The sequence below is a fragment of the Schistocerca cancellata genome, unplaced genomic scaffold (assembly GCF_023864275.1).
Source record: "Schistocerca cancellata isolate TAMUIC-IGC-003103 unplaced genomic scaffold, iqSchCanc2.1 HiC_scaffold_856, whole genome shotgun sequence".
NCBI classification, from domain to species: Eukaryota; Metazoa; Arthropoda; class Insecta; order Orthoptera; family Acrididae; genus Schistocerca; species Schistocerca cancellata.
In genome coordinates, this window is record NW_026046867.1 from 61 (window position 1) to 17,675 (window position 17,615).

The 17,615-nt window shown below is 54.8% G+C and overlaps 18 non-coding genes across 18 annotated transcripts; all 18 read right to left on the minus strand.

Annotated features, from left to right (window-relative positions):
• Positions 1–208: 208 nt before the first annotated feature.
• LOC126147393 (5S ribosomal RNA) lies at positions 209–327 on the minus strand. The gene has a single exon (XR_007530241.1). It is a non-coding gene; the product is annotated as a 5S ribosomal RNA (ribosomal RNA).
• Positions 328–1,189: 862 nt separating this feature from the next.
• LOC126147347 (5S ribosomal RNA) lies at positions 1,190–1,308 on the minus strand. Its single transcript, XR_007530197.1, has one exon. It is a non-coding gene; the product is annotated as a 5S ribosomal RNA (ribosomal RNA).
• An 846-nt stretch (positions 1,309–2,154) lies between these two features.
• On the minus strand, positions 2,155–2,273 carry LOC126147344 (5S ribosomal RNA). Its single transcript, XR_007530194.1, has one exon. It is a non-coding gene; the product is annotated as a 5S ribosomal RNA (ribosomal RNA).
• An 864-nt stretch (positions 2,274–3,137) lies between these two features.
• LOC126147348 (5S ribosomal RNA) lies at positions 3,138–3,256 on the minus strand. Its single transcript, XR_007530198.1, has one exon. It is a non-coding gene; the product is annotated as a 5S ribosomal RNA (ribosomal RNA).
• Positions 3,257–4,101: 845 nt separating this feature from the next.
• Positions 4,102–4,220, minus strand: LOC126147417 (5S ribosomal RNA). The gene has a single exon (XR_007530264.1). It is a non-coding gene; the product is annotated as a 5S ribosomal RNA (ribosomal RNA).
• Positions 4,221–5,061: 841 nt separating this feature from the next.
• On the minus strand, positions 5,062–5,180 carry LOC126147390 (5S ribosomal RNA). The gene has a single exon (XR_007530238.1). It is a non-coding gene; the product is annotated as a 5S ribosomal RNA (ribosomal RNA).
• Positions 5,181–6,043: 863 nt separating this feature from the next.
• On the minus strand, positions 6,044–6,162 carry LOC126147349 (5S ribosomal RNA). Its single transcript, XR_007530199.1, has one exon. It is a non-coding gene; the product is annotated as a 5S ribosomal RNA (ribosomal RNA).
• An 851-nt stretch (positions 6,163–7,013) lies between these two features.
• LOC126147401 (5S ribosomal RNA) lies at positions 7,014–7,132 on the minus strand. Its single transcript, XR_007530249.1, has one exon. It is a non-coding gene; the product is annotated as a 5S ribosomal RNA (ribosomal RNA).
• Positions 7,133–7,996: 864 nt separating this feature from the next.
• On the minus strand, positions 7,997–8,115 carry LOC126147351 (5S ribosomal RNA). Its single transcript, XR_007530201.1, has one exon. It is a non-coding gene; the product is annotated as a 5S ribosomal RNA (ribosomal RNA).
• An 846-nt stretch (positions 8,116–8,961) lies between these two features.
• Positions 8,962–9,080, minus strand: LOC126147418 (5S ribosomal RNA). The gene has a single exon (XR_007530265.1). It is a non-coding gene; the product is annotated as a 5S ribosomal RNA (ribosomal RNA).
• An 841-nt stretch (positions 9,081–9,921) lies between these two features.
• Positions 9,922–10,040, minus strand: LOC126147394 (5S ribosomal RNA). Its single transcript, XR_007530242.1, has one exon. It is a non-coding gene; the product is annotated as a 5S ribosomal RNA (ribosomal RNA).
• Positions 10,041–10,903: 863 nt separating this feature from the next.
• LOC126147352 (5S ribosomal RNA) lies at positions 10,904–11,022 on the minus strand. Its single transcript, XR_007530202.1, has one exon. It is a non-coding gene; the product is annotated as a 5S ribosomal RNA (ribosomal RNA).
• Positions 11,023–11,872: 850 nt separating this feature from the next.
• Positions 11,873–11,991, minus strand: LOC126147413 (5S ribosomal RNA). The gene has a single exon (XR_007530260.1). It is a non-coding gene; the product is annotated as a 5S ribosomal RNA (ribosomal RNA).
• An 849-nt stretch (positions 11,992–12,840) lies between these two features.
• On the minus strand, positions 12,841–12,959 carry LOC126147353 (5S ribosomal RNA). Its single transcript, XR_007530203.1, has one exon. It is a non-coding gene; the product is annotated as a 5S ribosomal RNA (ribosomal RNA).
• An 846-nt stretch (positions 12,960–13,805) lies between these two features.
• Positions 13,806–13,924, minus strand: LOC126147426 (5S ribosomal RNA). The gene has a single exon (XR_007530271.1). It is a non-coding gene; the product is annotated as a 5S ribosomal RNA (ribosomal RNA).
• An 846-nt stretch (positions 13,925–14,770) lies between these two features.
• LOC126147395 (5S ribosomal RNA) lies at positions 14,771–14,889 on the minus strand. Its single transcript, XR_007530243.1, has one exon. It is a non-coding gene; the product is annotated as a 5S ribosomal RNA (ribosomal RNA).
• Positions 14,890–15,729: 840 nt separating this feature from the next.
• LOC126147396 (5S ribosomal RNA) lies at positions 15,730–15,848 on the minus strand. Its single transcript, XR_007530244.1, has one exon. It is a non-coding gene; the product is annotated as a 5S ribosomal RNA (ribosomal RNA).
• Positions 15,849–16,694: 846 nt separating this feature from the next.
• Positions 16,695–16,813, minus strand: LOC126147350 (5S ribosomal RNA). Its single transcript, XR_007530200.1, has one exon. It is a non-coding gene; the product is annotated as a 5S ribosomal RNA (ribosomal RNA).
• Between the last annotated feature and the right edge of the window lie 802 nt (positions 16,814–17,615).

Below are 17,615 nucleotides of genomic sequence, written 5' to 3' on the forward strand. Positions count from 1 at the left end.
AGAAATCACCTGCCGATTCGTACTGTTTTGTCGTTTTCAAAGTCTTCTTGGCAAACTTGGTTAGCACATTCTCCCTCAAACTGAGTTAATTACTGCATTTTCGTACCATTACAGTAGTTTAAAAGGCTTAAGGAAGCATCTTTGTCACAACAGAAAGGTAGTTTGAAATTGGGCTGGCGACATTACAAAAAAAAAAAAACAGGAAGGGAGCCAACAGCACCCGGGTTTCCCAGGCGGTCACCCATCCAAGTACTAGCCGGGCCCGATGATGCTTAACTTCGGTGATCGGACGAAAACCGGTGTATTCATCATGGTATGGCCGTTGGCGCTCATCTAATGTAGGAGCACGGCAGAATTCGCGTTCGGCTTTTCTCCCAACACACAAAATGTTAGTTTTCGGCCGCATTTGACGAAAGCGCTTCCTTCCGCAACCGCCAGTTCCTCGAGGACGGCGCGGGGAGGCGCGCCCGGCGTCCCAGCAGAGTGACGGCCGAATTGGCGGGCGCACCGCCGCGTGTGTGAGACGCACTGCTGCTCGTTGCACCCCCTGTCATTCGCTGGGCGCGTGCAGCCTTCGACACTAGCGGAGGACGCATCTTGTCCCTGGTGTTCAGCGGAGGGCCTGTGCGGGGTGTGGCAGTGTCGTGCTGGAGGGCCCACTGGTAGCGATGTGGGCTTCCTCGCGTCGCCTCGCGTCGCCTCGCCTCGCCTCGCCTCTCCTCACACCAGGTGTCTGCGTAGTTTGCAGTGCATTCGCACCATTCCCATCCCTGTCCCTGTCCCCGTCCCGACTTGTCCCGACTTTGCTCGACTGCCGCTCGCTGCCGCTCGGGTCGTGGTCCATATGACAGCGCAAGCACGACAAACGTCTGCGGGACGAGACGAGACGAGACGAGACGAGACGACTAAGGAATAAATTCGTGGTTACAAATCAAATTTGGAACTCTACACTCCTACACAACATTAGGCGGTGACGTATTTCAGAAATCACCTGCCGATTCGTACTGTTTTGTCGTTTTCAAAGTCTTCTGGCAAACTTGGTTAGCACATTCTCCCTCAAACTGAGTTAATTACTGCATTTTCGTACCATTACAGTAGTTTAAAAGGCTTAAAGAAGCATCTTTGTCACAACAGAAAGGTAGTTTGAAAATTGGCTGGCGACATAACAAAAAAAAAAAAACAGGAAGGGAGCCAGCAGCACCCGGGTTTCCCAGGCGGTCACCCATCCAAGTACTAGCCGGGCCCGATGATGCTTAACTTCGGTGATCGGACGAGAACCGGTGTATTCATCATGGTTTGGCCGTTGGCGCTCATCTAATGTAGGAGCACGGCAGAATTCGCGTTCGGCTTTTCTCCCAAAACACAAAATGTTAGTTTTCGGCCGCATTTGACGAAAGCGCTTCCTTCCGCAACCGCCAGTTCCTCGAGGACGGCGCGGGGAGGCACGCCCAGCGTCCCAGCAGAGTGACGGCCGAATTGGCGGGCGCACCGCCGCGTGTGTTAGACGCACTGCTGCTCGTTGCACCCCCTGTCATTCGCTGGGCGCGTGCAGCCTTCGACACTAGCGGAGGACGCATCTTGTCCCTGGTGTTCAGCGGAGGGCCTGTGCGGGGTGTGGCAGTGTCGTGCTGGAGGGCCCACTGGTAGCGATGTGGGCTTCCTCGCCTCGCCACGCCTCGCCTCGCCTCGCCTCACACCAGGTGTCTGCGTAGTTTGCAGTGCATTCGCACCATTCCTATCCCTGTCCCTGTCCCCGTCCCGACTTGTCCCGACTTTGCTCGACTGCCGCTCGCTGCCGCTCGGGTCGTGGTCCATATGACAGCGCAAGCACGACAAACGTCTGCGGGACGAGACGAGACGAGACGAGACGACTAAGGAATAAATTCGTGGTTACAAATCAAATTTGGAACTCAACACACCTACACATCAATAGGCGGTGACGTATTTCAGAAATCACCTGCCGATTCGTACTATTTTGTCGTTTTCAAAGTCTTCTTGGCAAACTTGGTTAGCACATTCTCCCTCAAACTGAGTTAATTACTGCATTTTCGTTCCATTACAGTAGTTTAAAAGGCTTAAGGAAGCATCTTTGTCACAACAGAAAGGTAGTTTGAAAATTGGGCTGGCGACATAACAAAAAAAAAACAGTAAGGGAGCCAACAGCACCCGGGTTTCCCAGGCGGTCACCCATCCAAGTACTAGCCGGGCCCGATGATGCTTAACTTCGGTGATCGGACGAGAACCGGTGTATTCATCATGGTATGGCCGTTGGCGCTCATCTAATGTAGGAGCACGGCAGAATTCGCGTTCGGCTTTTCTCCCAACACACAAAATGTTAGTTTTCGGCCGCATTTGACGAAAGCGCTTCCTTCCGCAACCGCCAGTTGCTCGAGGACGGCGCGGGGAGGCGCGCCCGGCGTCCCAGCAGAGTGACGGCCGAATTGGCGGGCGCACCGCCGCGTGTGTGAGACGCACTGCTGCTCGTTGCACCCCCTGTCATTCGCTGGGCGCGTGCAGCCTTCGACACTAGCGGAGGACGCATCTTGTCCCTGGTGTTCAGCGGAGGGCCTGTGCGGGGTGTGGCAGTGTCGTGCTGGAGGGCCCACTGGTAGCGATGTGGGCTTCCTCGCGTCGCCTCGCGTCGCCTCGCCTCGCCTCGCCTCTCCTCACACCAGGTGTCTGCGTAGTTTGCAGTGCATTCGCACCATTCCCATCCCTGTCCCTGTCCCCGTCCCGACTTGTCCCGACTTTGCTCGACTGCCGCTCGCTGCCGCTCGGGTCGTGGTCCATATGACAGCGCAAGCACGACAAACGTCTGCGGGACGAAACGAGACGAGACGAGACGAGACGACTAAGGAATAAATTCGTGGTTACAAATCAAATTTGGAACTCTACACTCCTACACAACATTAGGCGGTGACGTATTTCAGAAATCACCTGCCGATTCGTACTGTTTTGTCGTTTTCAAAGTCTTCTTGGCAAACTTGGTTAGCACATTCTCCCTCAAACTGAGTTAATTACTGCATTTTCGTACCATTACAGTAGTTTAAAAGGCTTAAAGAAGCATCTTTGTCACAACAGAAAGGTAGTTTGAAAATTGGGCTGGCGACATAACAAAAAAAAAAAAACAGGAAGGGAGCCAGCAGCACCCGGGTTTCCCAGGCGGTCACCCATCCAAGTACTAGCCGGGCCCGATGATGCTTAACTTCGGTGATCGGACGAGAACCGGTGTATTCATCATGGTTTGGCCGTTGGCGCTCATCTAATGTAGGAGCACGGCAGAATTCGCGTTCGGCTTTTCTCCCAAAACACAAAATGTTAGTTTTCGGCCGCATTTGACGAAAGCGCTTCCTTCCGCAACCGCCAGTTCCTCGAGGACGGCGCGGGGAGGCACGCCCAGCGTCCCAGCAGAGTGACGGCCGAATTGGCGGGCGCACCGCCGCGTGTGTTAGACGCACTGCTGCTCGTTGCACCCCCTGTCATTCGCTGGCGCGTGCAGCCTTCGACACTAGCGGAGGACGCATCTTGTCCCTGGTGTTCAGCGGAGGGCCTGTGCGGGGTGTGGCAGTGTCGTGCTGGAGGGCCCACTGGTAGCGATGTGGGCTTCCTCGCCTCGCCACGCCTCGCCTCGCCTCGCCTCACACCAGGTGTCTGCGTAGTTTGCAGTGCATTCGCACCATTCCTATCCCTGTCCCTGTCCCCGTCCCGACTTGTCCCGACTTTGCTCGACTGCCGCTCGCTGCCGCTCGGGTCGTGGTCCATATGACAGCGCAAGCACGACAAACGTCTGCGGGACGAGACGAGACGAGACGAGACGACTAAGGAATAAATTCGTGGTTACAAATCAAATTTGGAACTCAACACACCTACACATCAATAGGCGGTGACGTATTTCAGAAATCACCTGCCGATTCGTACTATTTTGTCGTTTTCAAAGTCTTCTTGGCAAACTTGGTTAGCACATTCTCCCTCAAACTGAGTTAATTACTGCATTTTCGTTCCATTACAGTAGTTTAAAAGGCTTAAGGAAGCATCTTTGTCACAACAGAAAGGTAGTTTGAAAATTGGGCTGGCGACATAACAAAAAAAAAACAGTAAGGGAGCCAACAGCACCCGGGTTTCCCAGGCGGTCACCCATCCAAGTACTAGCAGGGCCCGATGATGCTTAACTTCGGTGATCGGACGAGAACCGGTGTATTCATCATGGTATGGCCGTTGGCGCTCATCTAATGTAGGAGCACGGCAGAATTCGCGTTCGGCTTTTCTCCCAACACACAAAATGTTAGTTTTCGGCCGCATTTGACGAAAGCGCTTCCTTCCGCAACCGCCAGTTGCTCGAGGACGGCGCGGGGAGGCGCGCCCGGCGTCCCAGCAGAGTGACGGCCGAATTGGCGGGCGCACCGCCGCGTGTGTGAGACGCACTGCTGCTCGTTGCACCCCCTGTCATTCGCTGGGCGCGTGCAGCCTTAGACACTAGCGGAGGACGCATCTTGTCCCTGGTGTTCAGCGGAGGGCCTGTGCGGGGTGTGGCAGTGTCGTGCTGGAGGGCCCACTGGTAGCGATGTGGGCTTCCTCGCCTCGCCTCGCCTCGCCTCGCCTCACACCAGGTGTCTGCGTAAGTTTGCAGTGCATTCGCACCATTCCTATCCCTGTCCCTGTCCCCGTCCCGACTTGTCCCGACTTTGCTCGACTGCCGCTCGCTGCCGCTCGGGTCGTAGTCCATATGACAGCGCAAGCACGACAAACGTCTGCGGGACGAGACGAGACGAGACGACTAAGGAATAAATTCGTGGTTACAAATCAAATTTGGAACTCTACACTCCTACACAACAATAGGCGGTGACGTATTTCAGAAATCACCTGCCGATTCGTACTGTTTTGTCGTTTTCAAAGTCTTCTTGGCAAACTTGGTTAGCACATTCTCCCTCAAACTGAGTTAATTACTGCATTTTCGTACCATTACAGTAGTTTAAAAGGCTTAAGGAAGCATCTTTGTCACAACAGAAAGGTAGTTTGAAAATTGGGCTGGCGACATTACAAAAAAAAAAAAAACAGGAAGGGAGCCAACAGCACCCGGGTTTCCCAGGCGGTCACCCATCCAAGTACTAGCCGGGCCCGATGATGCTTAACTTCGGTGATCGGACGAGAACCGGTGTATTCATCATGGTATGGCCGTTGGCGCTCATCTAATGTAGGAGCACGGCAGAATTCGCGTTCGGCTTTTCTCCCAACACACAAAATGTTAGTTTTCGGCCGCATTTGACGAAAGCGCTTCCTTCCGCAACCGCCAGTTGCTCGAGGACGGCGCGGGGAGGCGCGCCCGGCGTCCCAGCAGAGTGACGGCCGAATTGGCGGGCGCACCGCCGCGTGTGTGAGACGCACTGCTGCTCGTTGCACCCCCTGTCATTCGCTGGGCGCGTGCAGCCTTCGACACTAGCGGAGGACGCATCTTGTCCCTGGTGTTCAGCGGAGGGCCTGTGCGGGGTGTGGCAGTGTCGTGCTGGAGGGCCCACTGGTAGCGATGTGGGCTTCCTCGCGTCGCCTCGCGTCGCCTCGCCTCGCCTCGCCTCTCCTCACACCAGGTGTCTGCGTAGTTTGCAGTGCATTCGCACCATTCCCATCCCTGTCCCTGTCCCCGTCCCGACTTGTCCCGACTTTGCTCGACTGCCGCTCGCTGCCGCTCGGGTCGTGGTCCATATGACAGCGCAAGCACGACAAACGTCTGCGGGACGAAACGAGACGAGACGAGACGAGACGACTAAGGAATAAATTCGTGGTTACAAATCAAATTTGGAACTCTACACTCCTACACAACATTAGGCGGTGACGTATTTCAGAAATCACCTGCCGATTCGTACTGTTTTGTCGTTTTCAAAGTCTTCTTGGCAAACTTGGTTAGCACATTCTCCCTCAAACTGAGTTAATTACTGCATTTTCGTACCATTACAGTAGTTTAAAAGGCTTAAAGAAGCATCTTTGTCACAACAGAAAGGTAGTTTGAAAATTGGGCTGGCGACATAACAAAAAAAAAAAACAGGAAGGGAGCCAGCAGCACCCGGGTTTCCCAGGCGGTCACCCATCCAAGTACTAGCCGGGCCCGATGATGCTTAACTTCGGTGATCGGACGAGAACCGGTGTATTCATCATGGTTTGGCCGTTGGCGCTCATCTAATGTAGGAGCACGGCAGAATTCGCGTTCGGCTTTTCTCCCAAAACACAAAATGTTAGTTTTCGGCCGCATTTGACGAAAGCGCTTCCTTCCGCAACCGCCAGTTCCTCGAGGACGGCGCGGGGAGGCACGCCCAGCGTCCCAGCAGAGTGACGGCCGAATTGGCGGGCGCACCGCCGCGTGTGTTAGACGCACTGCTGCTCGTTGCACCCCCTGTCATTCGCTGGGCGCGTGCAGCCTTCGACACTAGCGGAGGACGCATCTTGTCCCTGGTGTTCAGCGGAGGGCCTGTGCGGGGTGTGGCAGTGTCGTGCTGGAGGGCCCACTGGTAGCGATGTGGGCTTCCTCGCCTCGCCACGCCTCGCCTCGCCTCGCCTCACACCAGGTGTCTGCGTAGTTTGCAGTGCATTCGCACCATTCCTATCCCTGTCCCTGTCCCCGTCCCGACTTGTCCCGACTTTGCTCGACTGCCGCTCGCTGCCGCTCGGGTCGTGGTCCATATGACAGCGCAAGCACGACAAACGTCTGCGGGACGAGACGAGACGAGACGAGACGAGACGACTAAGGAATAAATTCGTGGTTACAAATCAAATTTGGAACTCAACACACCTACACATCAATAGGCGGTGACGTATTTCAGAAATCACCTGCCGATTCGTACTATTTTGTCGTTTTCAAAGTCTTCTTGGCAAACTTGGTTAGCACATTCTCCCTCAAACTGAGTTAATTACTGCATTTTCGTTCCATTACAGTAGTTTAAAAGGCTTAAGGAAGCATCTTTGTCACAACAGAAAGGTAGTTTGAAAATTGGGCTGGCGACATAACAAAAAAAAAACAGTAAGGGAGCCAACAGCACCCGGGTTTCCCAGGCGGTCACCCATCCAAGTACTAGCCGGGCCCGATGATGCTTAACTTCGGTGATCGGACGAGAACCGGTGTATTCATCATGGTATGGCCGTTGGCGCTCATCTAATGTAGGAGCACGGCAGAATTCGCGTTCGGCTTTTCTCCCAACACACAAAATGTTAGTTTTCGGCCGCATTTGACGAAAGCGCTTCCTTCCGCAACCGCCAGTTGCTCGAGGACGGCGCGGGGAGGCGCGCCCGGCGTCCCAGCAGAGTGACGGCCGAATTGGCGGGCGCACCGCCGCGTGTGTGAGACGCACTGCTGCTCGTTGCACCCCCTGTCATTCGCTGGGCGCGTGCAGCCTTCGACACTAGCGGAGGACGCATCTTGTCCCTGGTGTTCAGCGGAGGGCCTGTGCGGGGTGTGGCAGTGTCGTGCTGGAGGGCCCACTGGTAGCGATGTGGGCTTCCTCGCGTCGCCTCGCGTCGCCTCGCCTCGCCTCGCCTCTCCTCACACCAGGTGTCTGCGTAGTTTGCAGTGCATTCGCACCATTCCCATCCCTGTCCCTGTCCCCGTCCCGACTTGTCCCGACTTTGCTCGACTGCCGCTCGCTGCCGCTCGGGTCGTGGTCCATATGACAGCGCAAGCACGACAAACGTCTGCGGGACGAAACGAGACGAGACGAGACGAGACGACTAAGGAATAAATTCGTGGTTACAAATCAAATTTGGAACTCTACACTCCTACACAACATTAGGCGGTGACGTATTTCAGAAATCACCTGCCGATTCGTACTGTTTTGTCGTTTTCAAAGTCTTCTTGGCAAACTTGGTTAGCACATTCTCCCTCAAACTGAGTTAATTACTGCATTTTCGTACCATTACAGTAGTTTAAAAGGCTTAAAGAAGCATCTTTGTCACAACAGAAAGGTAGTTTGAAAATTGGGCTGGCGACATAACAAAAAAAAAAAAACAGGAAGGGAGCCAGCAGCACCCGGGTTTCCCAGGCGGTCACCCATCCAAGTACTAGCCGGGCCCGATGATGCTTAACTTCGGTGATCGGACGAGAACCGGTGTATTCATCATGGTTTGGCCGTTGGCGCTCATCTAATGTAGGAGCACGGCAGAATTCGCGTTCGGCTTTTCTCCCAAAACACAAAATGTTAGTTTTCGGCCGCATTTGACGAAAGCGCTTCCTTCCGCAACCGCCAGTTCCTCGAGGACGGCGCGGGGAGGCACGCCCAGCGTCCCAGCAGAGTGACGGCCGAATTGGCGGGCGCACCGCCGCGTGTGTTAGACGCACTGCTGCTCGTTGCACCCCCTGTCATTCGCTGGGCGCGTGCAGCCTTCGACACTAGCGGAGGACGCATCTTGTCCCTGGTGTTCAGCGGAGGGCCTGTGCGGGGTGTGGCAGTGTCGTGCTGGAGGGCCCACTGGTAGCGATGTGGGCTTCCTCGCCTCGCCACGCCTCGCCTCGCCTCGCCTCACACCAGGTGTCTGCGTAGTTTGCAGTGCATTCGCACCATTCCTATCCCTGTCCCTGTCCCCGTCCCGACTTGTCCCGACTTTGCTCGACTGCCGCTCGCTGCCGCTCGGGTCGTGGTCCATATGACAGCGCAAGCACGACAAACGTCTGCGGGACGAGACGAGACGAGACGAGACGACTAAGGAATAAATTCGTGGTTACAAATCAAATTTGGAACTCAACACACCTACACATCAATAGGCGGTGACGTATTTCAGAAATCACCTGCCGATTCGTACTATTTTGTCGTTTTCAAAGTCTTCTTGGCAAACTTGGTTAGCACATTCTCCCTCAAACTGAGTTAATTACTGCATTTTCGTTCCATTACAGTAGTTTAAAAGGCTTAAGGAAGCATCTTTGTCACAACAGAAAGGTAGTTTGAAAATTGGGCTGGCGACATAACAAAAAAAAAACAGTAAGGGAGCCAACAGCACCCGGGTTTCCCAGGCGGTCACCCATCCAAGTACTAGCAGGGCCCGATGATGCTTAACTTCGGTGATCGGACGAGAACCGGTGTATTCATCATGGTATGGCCGTTGGCGCTCATCTAATGTAGGAGCACGGCAGAATTCGCGTTCGGCTTTTCTCCCAACACACAAAATGTTAGTTTTCGGCCGCATTTGACGAAAGCGCTTCCTTCCGCAACCGCCAGTTGCTCGAGGACGGCGCGGGGAGGCGCGCCCGGCGTCCCAGCAGAGTGACGGCCGAATTGGCGGGCGCACCGCCGCGTGTGTGAGACGCACTGCTGCTCGTTGCACCCCCTGTCATTCGCTGGGCGCGTGCAGCCTTAGACACTAGCGGAGGACGCATCTTGTCCCTGGTGTTCAGCGGAGGGCCTGTGCGGGGTGTGGCAGTGTCGTGCTGGAGGGCCCACTGGTAGCGATGTGGGCTTCCTCGCCTCGCCTCGCCTCGCCTCGCCTCACACCAGGTGTCTGCGTAAGTTTGCAGTGCATTCGCACCATTCCTATCCCTGTCCCTGTCCCCGTCCCGACTTGTCCCGACTTTGCTCGACTGCCGCTCGCTGCCGCTCGGGTCGTAGTCCATATGACAGCGCAAGCACGACAAACGTCTGCGGGACGAGACGAGACGAGACGACTAAGGAATAAATTCGTGGTTACAAATCAAATTTGGAACTCTACACTCCTACACAACAATAGGCGGTGACGTATTTCAGAAATCACCTGCCGATTCGTACTGTTTTGTCGTTTTCAAAGTCTTCTTGGCAAACTTGGTTAGCACATTCTCCCTCAAACTGAGTTAATTACTGCATTTTCGTACCATTACAGTAGTTTAAAAGGCTTAAGGAAGCATCTTTGTCACAACAGAAAGGTAGTTTGAAAATTGGGCTGGCGACATTACAAAAAAAAAAAAAACAGGAAGGGAGCCAACAGCACCCGGGTTTCCCAGGCGGTCACCCATCCAAGTACTAGCCGGGCCCGATGATGCTTAACTTCGGTGATCGGACGAAAACCGGTGTATTCATCATGGTATGGCCGTTGGCGCTCATCTAATGTAGGAGCACGGCAGAATTCGCGTTCGGCTTTTCTCCCAACACACAAAATGTTAGTTTTCGGCCGCATTTGACGAAAGCGCTTCCTTCCGCAACCGCCAGTTCCTCGAGGACGGCGCGGGGAGGCGCGCCCGGCGTCCCAGCAGAGTGACGGCCGAATTGGCGGGCGCACCGCCGCGTGTGTGAGACGCACTGCTGCTCGTTGCACCCCCTGTCATTCGCTGGGCGCGTGCAGCCTTCGACACTAGCGGAGGACGCATCTTGTCCCTGGTGTTCAGCGGAGGGCCTGTGCGGGGTGTGGCAGTGTCGTGCTGGAGGGCCCACTGGTAGCGATGTGGGCTTCCTCGCGTCGCCTCGCGTCGCCTCGCCTCGCCTCGCCTCTCCTCACACCAGGTGTCTGCGTAGTTTGCAGTGCATTCGCACCATTCCCATCCCTGTCCCTGTCCCCGTCCCGACTTGTCCCGACTTTGCTCGACTGCCGCTCGCTGCCGCTCGGGTCGTGGTCCATATGACAGCGCAAGCACGACAAACGTCTGCGGGACGAGACGAGACGAGACGAGACGAGACGACTAAGGAATAAATTCGTGGTTACAAATCAAATTTGGAACTCTACACTCCTACACAACATTAGGCGGTGACGTATTTCAGAAATCACCTGCCGATTCGTACTGTTTTGTCGTTTTCAAAGTCTTCTTGGCAAACTTGGTTAGCACATTCTCCCTCAAACTGAGTTAATTACTGCATTTTCGTACCATTACAGTAGTTTAAAAGGCTTAAAGAAGCATCTTTGTCACAACAGAAAGGTAGTTTGAAAATTGGGCTGGCGACATAACAAAAAAAAAAAACAGGAAGGGAGCCAGCAGCACCCGGGTTTCCCAGGCGGTCACCCATCCAAGTACTAGCCGGGCCCGATGATGCTTAACTTCGGTGATCGGACGAGAACCGGTGTATTCATCATGGTTTGGCCGTTGGCGCTCATCTAATGTAGGAGCACGGCAGAATTCGCGTTCGGCTTTTCTCCCAACACACAAAATGTTAGTTTTCGGCCGCATTTGACGAAAGCGCTTCCTTCCGCAACCGCCAGTTCCTCGAGGACGGCGCGGGGAGGCACGCCCAGCGTCCCAGCAGAGTGACGGCCGAATTGGCGGGCGCACCGCCGCGTGTGTTAGACGCACTGCTGCTCGTTGCACCCCCTGTCATTCGCTGGGCGCGTGCAGCCTTCGACACTAGCGGAGGACGCATCTTGTCCCTGGTGTTCAGCGGAGGGCCTGTGCGGGGTGTGGCAGTGTCGTGCTGGAGGGCCCACTGGTAGCGATGTGGGCTTCCTCGCCTCGCCACGCCTCGCCTCGCCTCGCCTCACACCAGGTGTCTGCGTAGTTTGCAGTGCATTCGCACCATTCCTATCCCTGTCCCTGTCCCCGTCCCGACTTGTCCCGACTTTGCTCGACTGCCGCTCGCTGCCGCTCGGGTCGTGGTCCATATGACAGCGCAAGCACGACAAACGTCTGCGGGACGAGACGAGACGAGACGAGACGACTAAGGAATAAATTCGTGGTTACAAATCAAATTTGGAACTCAACACACCTACACATCAATAGGCGGTGACGTATTTCAGAAATCACCTGCCGATTCGTACTATTTTGTCGTTTTCAAAGTCTTCTTGGCAAACTTGGTTAGCACATTCTCCCTCAAACTGAGTTAATTACTGCATTTTCGTTCCATTACAGTAGTTTAAAAGGCTTAAGGAAGCACCTTTGTCACAACAGAAAGGTAGTTTGAAAATTGGGCTGGCGACATTACAAAAAAAAAAAAAACAGGAAGGGAGCCAACAGCACCCGGGTTTCCCAGGCGGTCACCCATCCAAGTACTAGCCGGGCCCGATGATGCTTAACTTCGGTGATCGGACGAGAACCGGTGTATTCATCATGGTATGGCCGTTGGCGCTCATCTAATGTAGGAGCACGGCAGAATTCGCGTTCGGCTTTTCTCCCAACACACAAAATGTTAGTTTTCGGCCGCATTTGACGAAAGCGCTTCCTTCCGCAACCGCCAGTTGCTCGAGGACGGCGCGGGGAGGCGCGCCCGGCGACCCAGCAGAGTGACGGCCGAATTGGCGGGCGCACCGCCGCGTGTGTGAGACGCACTGCTGCTCGTTGCACCCCCTGTCATTCGCTGGGCGCGTGCAGCCTTAGACACTAGCGGAGGACGCATCTTGTCCCTGGTGTTCAGCGGAGGGCCTGTGCGGGGTGTGGCAGTGTCGTGCTGGAGGGCCCACTGGTAGCGATGTGGGCTTCCTCGCCTCGCCTCGCCTCGCCTCGCCTCACACCAGGTGTCTGCGTAAGTTTGCAGTGCATTCGCACCATTCCTATCCCTGTCCCTGTCCCCGTCCCGACTTGTCCCGACTTTGCTCGACTGCCGCTCGCTGCCGCTCGGGTCGTGGTCCATATGACAGCGCAAGCACGACAAACGTCTGCGGGACGAGACGAGACGAGACGAGACGAGACGACTAAGGAATAAATTCGTGGTTACAAATCAAATTTGGAACTCTACACTCCTACACAACATTAGGCGGTGACGTATTTCAGAAATCACCTGCCGATTCGTACTGTTTTGTCGTTTTCAAAGTCTTCTTGGCAAACTTGGTTAGCACATTCTCCCTCAAACTGAGTTAATTACTGCATTTTCGTACCATTACAGTAGTTTAAAAGGCTTAAAGAAGCATCTTTGTCACAACAGAAAGGTAGTTTGAAAATTGGGCTGGCGACATTACAAAAAAAAAAAACAGGAAGGGAGCCAGCAGCACCCGGGTTTCCCAGGCGGTCACCCATCCAAGTACTAGCCGGGCCCGATGATGCTTAACTTCGGTGATCGGACGAGAACCGGTGTATTCATCATGGTTTGGCCGTTGGCGCTCATCTAATGTAGGAGCACGGCAGAATTCGCGTTCGGCTTTTCTCCCAACACACAAAATGTTAGTTTTCGGCCGCATTTGACGAAAGCGCTTCCTTCCGCAACCGCCAGTTCCTCGAGGACGGCGCGGGGAGGCACGCCCAGCGTCCCAGCAGAGTGACGGCCGAATTGGCGGGCGCGCCGCCGCGTGTGTTAGACGCACTGCTGCTCGTTGCACCCCCTGTCATTCGCTGGGCGCGTGCAGCCTTCGACACTAGCGGAGGACGCATCTTGTCCCTGGTGTTCAGCGGAGGGCCTGTGCGGGGTGTGGCAGTGTCGTGCTGGAGGGCCCACTGGTAGCGATGTGGGCTTCCTCGCCTCGCCACGCCTCGCCTCGCCTCGCCTCACACCAGGTGTCTGCGTAGTTTGCAGTGCATTCGCACCATTCCTATCCCTGTCCCTGTCCCCGTCCCGACTTGTCCCGACTTTGCTCGACTGCCGCTCGCTGCCGCTCGGGTCGTGGTCCATATGACAGCGCAAGCACGACAAACGTCTGCGGGACGAGACGAGACGAGACGAGACGACTAAGGAATAAATTCGTGGTTACAAATCAAATTTGGAACTCAACACACCTACACATCAATAGGCGGTGACGTATTTCAGAAATCACCTGCCGATTCGTACTATTTTGTCGTTTTCAAAGTCTTCTTGGCAAACTTGGTTAGCACATTCTCCCTCAAACTGAGTTAATTACTGCATTTTCGTTCCATTACAGTAGTTTAAAAGGCTTAAGGAAGCACCTTTGTCACAACAGAAAGGTAGTTTGAAAATTGGGCTGGCGACATAACAAAAAAAAAACAGTAAGGGAGCCAACAGCACCCGGGTTTCCCAGGCGGTCACCCATCCAAGTACTAGCCGGGCCCGATGATGCTTAACTTCGGTGATCGGACGAGAACCGGTGTATTCATCATGGTATGGCCGTTGGCGCTCATCTAATGTAGGAGCACGGCAGAATTCGCGTTCGGCTTTTCTCCCAACACACAAAATGTTAGTTTTCGGCCGCATTTGACGAAAGCGCTTCCTTCCGCAACCGCCAGTTGCTCGAGGACGGCGCGGGGAGGCGCGCCCGGCGACCCAGCAGAGTGACGGCCGAATTGGCGGGCGCACCGCCGCGTGTGTGAGACGCACTGCTGCTCGTTGCACCCCCTGTCATTCGCTGGGCGCGTGCAGCCTTAGACACTAGCGGAGGACGCATCTTGTCCCTGGTGTTCAGCGGAGGGCCTGTGCGGGGTGTGGCAGTGTCGTGCTGGAGGGCCCACTGGTAGCGATGTGGGCTTCCTCGCCTCGCCTCGCCTCGCCTCGCCTCACACCAGGTGTCTGCGTAAGTTTGCAGTGCATTCGCACCATTCCTATCCCTGTCCCTGTCCCCGTCCCGACTTGTCCCGACTTTGCTCGACTGCCGCTCGCTGCCGCTCGGGTCGTAGTCCATATGACAGCGCAAGCACGACAAACGTCTGCGGGACGAGACGAGACGAGACGAGACGACTAAGGAATAAATTCGTGGTTACAAATCAAATTTGGAACTCTACACTCCTACACAACAATAGGCGGTGACGTATTTCAGAAATCACCTGCCGATTCGTACTGTTTTGTCGTTTTCAAAGTCTTCTTGGCAAACTTGGTTAGCACATTCTCCCTCAAACTGAGTTAATTACTGCATTTTCGTACCATTACAGTAGTTTAAAAGGCTTAAGGAAGCATCTTTGTCACAACAGAAAGGTAGTTTGAAAATTGGGCTGGCGACATTACAAAAAAAAAAAAAACAGGAAGGGAGCCAACAGCACCCGGGTTTCCCAGGCGGTCACCCATCCAAGTACTAGCCGGGCCCGATGATGCTTAACTTCGGTGATCGGACGAAAACCGGTGTATTCATCATGGTATGGCCGTTGGCGCTCATCTAATGTAGGAGCACGGCAGAATTCGCGTTCGGCTTTTCTCCCAACACACAAAATGTTAGTTTTCGGCCGCATTTGACGAAAGCGCTTCCTTCCGCAACCGCCAGTTGCTCGAGGACGGCGCGGGGAGGCGCGCCCGGCGTCCCAGCAGAGTGACGGCCGAATTGGCGGGCGCACCGCCGCGTGTGTGAGACGCACTGCTGCTCGTTGCACCCCCTGTCATTCGCTGGGCGCGTGCAGCCTTAGACACTAGCGGAGGACGCATCTTGTCCCTGGTGTTCAGCGGAGGGCCTGTGCGGGGTGTGGCAGTGTCGTGCTGGAGGGCCCACTGGTAGCGATGTGGGCTTCCTCGCCTCGCCTCGCCTCGCCTCGCCTCACACCAGGTGTCTGCGTAAGTTTGCAGTGCATTCGCACCATTCCTATCCCTGTCCCTGTCCCCGTCCCGACTTGTCCCGACTTTGCTCGACTGCCGCTCGCTGCCGCTCGGGTCGTAGTCCATATGACAGCGCAAGCACGACAAACGTCTGCGGGACGAGACGAGACGAGACGACTAAGGAATAAATTCGTGGTTACAAATCAAATTTGGAACTCTACACTCCTACACAACAATAGGCGGTGACGTATTTCAGAAATCACCTGCCGATTCGTACTGTTTTGTCGTTTTCAAAGTCTTCTTGGCAAACTTGGTTAGCACATTCTCCCTCAAACTGAGTTAATTACTGCATTTTCGTACCATTACAGTAGTTTAAAAGGCTTAAGGAAGCATCTTTGTCACAACAGAAAGGTAGTTTGAAAATTGGGCTGGCGACATTACAAAAAAAAAAAAACAGGAAGGGAGCCAACAGCACCCGGGTTTCCCAGGCGGTCACCCATCCAAGTACTAGCCGGGCCCGATGATGCTTAACTTCGGTGATCGGACGAAAACCGGTGTATTCATCATGGTATGGCCGTTGGCGCTCATCTAATGTAGGAGCACGGCAGAATTCGCGTTCGGCTTTTCTCCCAACACACAAAATGTTAGTTTTCGGCCGCATTTGACGAAAGCGCTTCCTTCCGCAACCGCCAGTTCCTCGAGGACGGCGCGGGGAGGCGCGCCCGGCGTCCCAGCAGAGTGACGGCCGAATTGGCGGGCGCACCGCCGCGTGTGTGAGACGCACTGCTGCTCGTTGCACCCCCTGTCATTCGCTGGGCGCGTGCAGCCTTCGACACTAGCGGAGGACGCATCTTGTCCCTGGTGTTCAGCGGAGGGCCTGTGCGGGGTGTGGCAGTGTCGTGCTGGAGGGCCCACTGGTAGCGATGTGGGCTTCCTCGCCTCGCCACGCCTCGCCTCGCCTCGCCTCACACCAGGTGTCTGCGTAGTTTGCAGTGCATTCGCACCATTCCTATCCCTGTCCCTGTCCCCGTCCCGACTTGTCCCGACTTTGCTCGACTGCCGCTCGCTGCCGCTCGGGTCGTGGTCCATATGACAGCGCAAGCACGACAAACGTCTGCGGGACGAGACGAGACGAGACGAGACGACTAAGGAATAAATTCGTGGTTACAAATCAAATTTGGAACTCAACACACCTACACATCAATAGGCGGTGACGTATTTCAGAAATCACCTGCCGATTCGTACTATTTTGTCGTTTTCAAAGTCTTCTTGGCAAACTTGGTTAGCACATTCTCCCTCAAACTGAGTTAATTACTGCATTTTCGTTCCATTACAGTAGTTTAAAAGGCTAAAGGAAGCACCTTTGTCACAACAGAAAGGTAGTTTGAAAATTGGGCTGGCGACATAACAAAAAAAAAACAGTAAGGGAGCCAACAGCACCCGGGTTTCCCAGGCGGTCACCCATCCAAGTACTAGCCGGGCCCGATGATGCTTAACTTCGGTGATCGGACGAGAACCGGTGTATTCATCATGGTATGGCCGTTGGCGCTCATCTAATGTAGGAGCACGGCAGAATTCGCGTTCGGCTTTTCTCCCAACACACAAAATGTTAGTTTTCGGCCGCATTTGACGAAAGCGCTTCCTTCCGCAACCGCCAGTTGCTCGAGGACGGCGCGGGGAGGCGCGCCCGGCGACCCAGCAGAGTGACGGCCGAATTGGCGGGCGCACCGCCGCGTGTGTGAGACGCACTGCTGCTCGTTGCACCCCCTGTCATTCGCTGGGCGCGTGCAGCCTTAGACACTAGCGGAGGACGCATCTTGTCCCTGGTGTTCAGCGGAGGGCCTGTGCGGGGTGTGGCAGTGTCGTGCTGGAGGGCCCACTGGTAGCGATGTGGGCTTCCTCGCCTCGCCTCGCCTCGCCTCGCCTCACACCAGGTGTCTGCGTAAGTTTGCAGTGCATTCGCACCATTCCTATCCCTGTCCCTGTCCCCGTCCCGACTTGTCCCGACTTTGCTCGACTGCCGCTCGCTGCCGCTCGGGTCGTAGTCCATATGACAGCGCAAGCACGACAAACGTCTGCGGGACGAGACGAGACGAGACGAGACGACTAAGGAATAAATTCGTGGTTACAAATCAAATTTGGAACTCTACACTCCTACACAACAATAGGCGGTGACGTATTTCAGAAATCACCTGCCGATTCGTACTGTTTTGTCGTTTTCAAAGTCTTCTTGGCAAACTTGGTTAGCACATTCTCCCTCAAACTGAGTTAATTACTGCATTTTCGTACCATTACAGTAGTTTAAAAGGCTTAAGGAAGCATCTTTGTCACAACAGAAAGGTAGTTTGA